Raw genomic sequence first — 6,765 nt, forward strand, 5'->3', positions numbered from 1 at the left:
GCCCACCATAAAGGATAGGGTAGTCAGCATGGCCCCAGGTACTTGCTTGGAAGTAAGTTGACCAGAAACTGTAAACTATACTTCTTCCTGAATCACTACTGAATAATGGAGAGCTGCAGCTCAGTGTGGGCAACGGTTCGTGCAAGAAACTGCCTATTTTTCACTGTCTCAAACTGACTGCCTCCCACAGTTCCAAGACAAGCTGTTAGCAAGTGGAAAAAAATGTAAATTCTGCCTTATGGTGGTTTAAGTTAGGGTAACACTGTTGACTTGCGGCCAGACATAGTTGGAAATTATTTGTCAAACAGCAGAATTGTTTAAACAAGGTCAAAGAAAGTGCATGGCATTTATAATAACGTAAAGAGCAGCCTACTTCTGTAATTTTTGCAGCATATAATGTTCTCTGTTCATGAAGGAAAAGCAATTGGTTATTTGCAACTAATTTCAATATATCTTGTAAGTCTTAAGTTTTCGGTCAGTTTTGGACAGTAGGGCAGAGTGCCATAAAATGAGGACTTGGGCTTGTTGCCTGTTTTAACAGAAAAGTGCTTTTCCTTGCCCTTGAGCTCAGCTAGTCCTGATTGCATGGCTATGGTCAGTTGTTAGCCTTAGCTGGGTAGGGAAGGTATGGATCTACTAGTCAGATAGGCTGAATATGTGCAGCATTAAGAAGAATTTATTTGGAAAGGTGGAGTCTGTAGTATTTGTAAGCCTGTACCTTGGCCAAGGACTGGGACTGACTCCATCTTATGAGAAACTGATGGCAAAGAGGAGTTGACAGACTTGGGAAAGGCTTGCCTGTACCCTCTGTTGGGGGGGCAATTAAACAACCGGGCAGACTTACTAGTTGGTTTGATCTCTGTATTTTACCTTTGTAAAATGGTGATTCTTGATTTCGAAGGCAGGTTGTTGGGGTAAATGTATATTTGTTATGATGGTAATGAGAGTCGCATGAGAATCTTAAATGTGAGAAAGATAAAGCAGTGCAAGTCTTGTTAGGATGGGATCAGCAAGGTTGGCTTTGGCCTTTTTGGACTCTGACATGAGAGAGTATTGGTGCGTTGGGTTTGTTCAGGCTTTGTTTATTGGCCTTCACAGTGCTATGAAGATGAGGATTAAAATTAGAGAAGAGATGAGAAAGAAGTAGCTTCTGTCAGAAATAATTAGTGAGAAGTAATGTCTATGGTGTTAACTTTCTCTTTTCTCTGATATATGTACAGAAATAGTTTCCTTGACTGAAAAATCTTAGTTATTCACAGCTGCATCTTTCAATCTTTTTTGAGAAAATTCCAGAAACAAGACCAAATGCATTAGTAACTTGGAGAATAAATGTGTTCTGTGTACAGCAGGAGATAGATATGCAACTTTAAGTATCCACATAAAGGTGCTTTTTTTTTTTTTTATTATGAGTTTGCTTCAAAATTACCCAATTTTTAGTTTGGGAATGCTTTTTGTCTCCAAAAATAACCAAAGTTTCAAGTTGTTGATGACGTAAAACACATTTACACAACTAAAAAGTTTCTTAACAGGAAGAGCCAGGATAAGAATAAGAAAGGGGCACCTAAATCTTACCTAGCAATAATATCTTGAGTCTAAGCTGAGGAGGTTTTTTTATGTTTGTGCCCAATATATGTGAGCTTCCCCCACTGCTCTCAAGCTTCATTTCATTCACAATCCCATAAATAGTTTATAAGGGTTTTTTTTCCTAATTTACTTTTGTCTCTACTTCTTTGAAGCTGAGGAGTTCAGCAACTCAAAGATCTATTAAAAGCCTATTCCCCTCTAACCATCGGAAAACACCTACCATCTCGTGGTGAGAGGCGATACTACAGCCCTCTCATTTCTCCCTTGAAAGTGCAGCAATGCTGAGGGCAAGTGAGCCCATCTGTAACTGCAGAGACCCAACAGGGAGAGCCAAAGGCCACTGCAATGAGGATGATGGTGTAGCTAAGGCATGAAAATGTAGTGCTAAGGACCTTGGGTTTGGTCACAGTTTCTAGTTTGGAGAACATCACACAGTTGGGTTTTTTTGCACAGATGTCTGGTGTTTCTTGTTTTTTATCTCCCTAGGTAGGTAGGGACGGAGGCATTATCTTTGTGTAGACCATGGCATGATCATCTTCTGCGGGGGCAGACAGGGCAGGCATAGGCACAGGTTTGCTCTGGTATGTGTTCCAATGCAAGTGAAGAAGTGATCCTGACTACTTTCAGAATCCTAGAGGGTTGTGTCACTGATTTTAAAAAAGAAGGGGCGAGTATGTTTTAAGGGTTATATGGCCTATATAATTTCACTTCTTTGTAACTCGTTTGTCCTTTGGCCCTCATACCTAATCTGTATCTTGTTTGCTTTTATGCTTCTCTTGAACCTTTTGCTTTAAAAAGCAGGCATTGCAACAAAAAAATAGACTACTTACTAGTTTCTGAAGTAGCAGTAGCATTTTAAGCTTTTGAATAGGTAAGCTCGTTAAAAAGAAAAAAAGGCTTTTTATTTTATTCCCTGTGATTTGTAAGATTTGTGCATTTAGGCTTTAAACAGAAAACTGGAAGATCTGAATGATCACTGGAGCTAAGTATTGACTTATCAAGGAAGAGTTAGTAAGGCCACTGATTAACTTGTAACTAAATAACAGCTGACCCAGCTGGGCTGTCAACTGAAATTTTAATGTTGGTGTACCAAGAAGTGGTGACTCATGTCCACTTTGAATCTACAGCCTTTCAAAGAAGCTAGGGGAATAATTTCTATAAGAAAATGCTGTAATGCACAAATAGCTCCACTAAAGCTATGGAAGACACAACAATGTCAGGCTTTTGAGATCGTATGAAGTCCTTACACATAAAATTTCTGCTGAACAGTATAGTGTGCTAGAGGCTTTACCCCTGTGGCCTGTAGTACTGTATTAACTAGGGGAAGAAATTACAGTTATTCTTGTACCACACAACAATATAAAAAAGATTAGCTGAGAGTAAATTCCACTGGGCAGGTTTCTTAATGGGGACTAGTAGGCTACTGTGATTGCCTCACTGCAAAGCTAGATAATAGGACAAACAAACTTGTCATAACCCATGATTTTGATCTATTACCAGCCTGTTAAGGACTCTTGATGAGACCTGCGTTGAGGTTATTAACATTGAATGGTCATAGTGGCACATTACCGTATGTACAGTGGGGAGAAGCTTCTCGTTCTGGACAGGATTTTTCTTGCAGGATATTCAGACAGTGATTCATTAAAATACACTACATGCTGCCATGGATAATGTTGTGGAGGCCCAAAAGCGATATAATTGACCTAAAAATGAATTGGGCAAATTCGTGGTCTGCTTATTCAGTAAGATGTGCAATTGTAACCTCTGGCTTAGAAAGTCCTAAACAGCTGATGGTCAAAAGCTGAGTGTGTTGTACTGCGTGCTTGCCTCGGTTCTCACTCTGCTCCTCTAGGCAGCTCGTGACGGCCACTATCTGTAATGGTCACGGGTACATGACCCTTTGACTTGATGTGGTACCGCCAGTTTTGTCTCTACCAGACCATAGATGTCTTGTACCAGCCTCAAATGAACAGCAGTACTTAGGAAGCTATTATGGTACTGTATGCCAGCAGGGCAGCCAACCCTACCCCCAGACTAAAGTCAGCATAAATTTGGGCTTTGGTACATAGGCTAGGAAGAAAAGTAAATAGACATATTTGAACATTGAAAAAACACAAGTAACTTATTACAGAAAGTGATGGATAGGTCCAAAAAGGAAAAGCAGCATCTTACATAAAGGGAAGAATGGTGTTTTGGATTGTGGAGAGGAGGAGAGTTGAACAAAAAGGGACCCATGAGAGGTTTTGAAATGTGATGATTTGTGTCAAGTCTAGGGACTTCTCTTTTTTAAGTAGCTCACCATTAATTGGTGGAAATTTTGTGATTGGAACTGTCTATAAAATACTGGGTCAAGTAAGTATGACTACATGTACTTTGGGCAATGACTTGCTGCCCTGAGAGGTACAGGTTATAGGCTGGGAAGCAAGGACAGGAGGTCTGCGAAAGAAGTCTCCTTTGAGGAAGCAGGATAGCATGTAAGCATGTACTTTGTGGCACTCTGCTGAAAAGTGGGAGGAACTGGAGAGCAGGAGCAGGTAACCGAATGGCAGCAGGTAGCTAAGGCAGCTAGCAGAGCTAGAGCGCTGCTGGAGTGACTCGCAAAGGACAGAGCAGCTTGTAATGCTGCAGTTTGGATGCAGCCCTGCTGCCCAGCAGGGAAGGCACCAGCCTCTGCTTTGGAGAAGCGCAGATGTAGGATGCATTGTTTGCTGCAGGAAGAAAGGAGTAAGCATAGCAGCTCCTTTACTACGAAATTACAGGAGGGCTCAAAATAGTCTGGGGTTGTACTCTTCTTTTTCTGTCCAATAAAGTGGTGTTTGTTAAGCCACCTGACTCAATATGTGAGAAGGGGTTAAAAAAAGTGCCTGGTCATCAGTTTAGTTCAATTTTCCCAGATTTCTGAGTGGGCTTTAACTGTTATTAGCATGGCCTGTGTTGCTGTCAGAAACCTACACTGAAGCATGCTACAATTACACAGGTGATTGTAACAAACTATCAAATCCAGTTTTGCTGACAACAGACTCAGCAAGCACAATATTTATCTGAACTAAAAATTCGTTGTTGCTATTAGACTCAAGTCACATAGATCCAAAAGCTCTGTGTAAAATGGTACTAGACACACATCAGTCTGTCCTAATTAGTGGGTTGTGGTCTGACACTGCTGCTCAAGTGTTAAGTCTGTCTCTTCTCCAAAGTGGAAAGGGAAAACAGAATGGAAAGCTAAATCTGTAAAAGATCATGTTTCAGTTTTTAATGACATGAATCAAAGCAGTTCTTGGTACTCATGTACCAATGTAACATTTGGAGGTCACCTAATTATCACTAAAAATAAGCAGAAAGTTCATAAAGGCTGTACTCAGTAGTGCTGGTTAGGTATGGTAGCACCTGATGTGCAGTAGCAGCTCCTGCACCGCTGATGTCTTGTGATGATATTTCTCTCCCAGTTCTTGTAGCGGGGGCAGGAAAGGTGGGTAAAATTTCTTATGGGTAACAGGTTCCTCTCTCAAATGCTACCTTTTGGCCAAGAATAGCTGCTAAATTTGCTTCAGCTGAAATTGTCTGCCTCTGTCTTGACAAAGCACTTCTGTTTCTCCAGCAAGCTTGTCATGTTCCAGCAAATTCTGTTGGAACATGGCAAGTCAGACTATGCTGACAGGATAACACACAGTCCCAGCAATGGTTGTGTGTATGTTGAATTGTAGCTTTAAAAGCAAAACCCTGAATTAGGACTTAGACCGTGGAAATAAGAGAAAACTTTTTTATTTGCCGTCATGACTGCCATTAGTAAATGGTGCTAAAAATAGCAGTCACAAGAAATCGGCAGGGAAATGACAGTCTATGAACAAAACCATTGCAGTGTAGTGCAAGGCTACTCAAGTTGTAACCCAACTGACTCATTGTCAATGGTGCATTAGGTTTGGGAGCTGAAATAAGGATTTTCCTGCAAATTTCATAAATTGCCTATGACTCAGCCTCCAAAGAGGTGATCAGTATGATAATGAAACAGCTGTTATGCTTCAGTAAAGAACTGGTGCATACTTTAAATCACTGTATTTCCTTTGGATTGTTTCTTCCCAAAAGCAGAACAACTCTGAGCTAGAAGTAGTAGCAAAGTAGTAAAACTTTCTTTTCTGTGGTTCTTCTAGAAACACTTCCACTTACTGCTCTTCCTTTCAGCATCACTACTTTTTTATTCCAGCCCTTCAGCATCTTTTCTGTCCCTGTTTTTTGACCTGAACTTTCAAACCTGCTTTGAGGTTGCTTTCTAATACTGAGAAATGAAGGCATTTCATGTACTTCTGTCAATCTGGTTTTATCAAAACTTTCTACTCTTTATACTAGAATGCCTGGAACAATAGCTTCAAAGGAAAACTAAGTGGTAATTCAGGCTCTAGGACCTTTTCTTTATTCTCTTTTTAAAAAGTGCAGTGGAATTTTGTATAACAATTGAATAGCAGGCTTTTTGCTATCACTGACTACAGACAATAGTTCTCAATCCTTTCTCAAAACCATGCATGATTCTAAGGTATCTTTCCCCAGGCAATCTGCTTTGCTGCTCTTTAATCTGAATAGCTCATTTCTGCAGTTCTCCTCAAAAGAAATGTTATCGTACCTTTCTGTGAATGAATCCTTCAAATCCCATATAGCTAAGCTTGTACCCTTTAAAGCAGCAATCCTACAACTATTAGCAGAACTCTAGCAGGTAGATATGATTTGGTATGAGGTTTTTTGTGCCGGTTAATTGTAGACTAGAAGACTGGATGTTATCTAGCTAAGATATTGAAATGGTCTTTGTGACAAGAGTGGCTGAATACCATTCCAACTTTGCTGTATAGCCATGTGCACTGCTTCCTGCAAGGCAAAGAAATACTGAATGCCTGTAATTGAATAGGATATGGTGGTTTAATTTTGTGGGACTTTTCTATTGAACCTTTATTTTTGTGCTCATCTTTCCCCCTTCCAGCATATGAACAGGAAGAGCTTTAAGTGGTTCTCTGAGCAGCTTGTTGCTACAGCCGCTTACGAGCTGTAAAACTACTAGGGACTTCATTGCCCTATCTGCTTACTAGACTGAAATGGCCAAAACCACACGTGGTGAATCCTGCGAGGGAACGGGAAGATAAAAACACAGCCTTGGGGCTGTGGGTGTAAGATTGGGGGTGGGTGCAACATTTCCAGGTT

This window comes from Calonectris borealis, chromosome 3 (assembly GCF_964195595.1).
Source record: "Calonectris borealis chromosome 3, bCalBor7.hap1.2, whole genome shotgun sequence".
Classification (NCBI taxonomy): domain Eukaryota; kingdom Metazoa; phylum Chordata; class Aves; order Procellariiformes; family Procellariidae; genus Calonectris; species Calonectris borealis.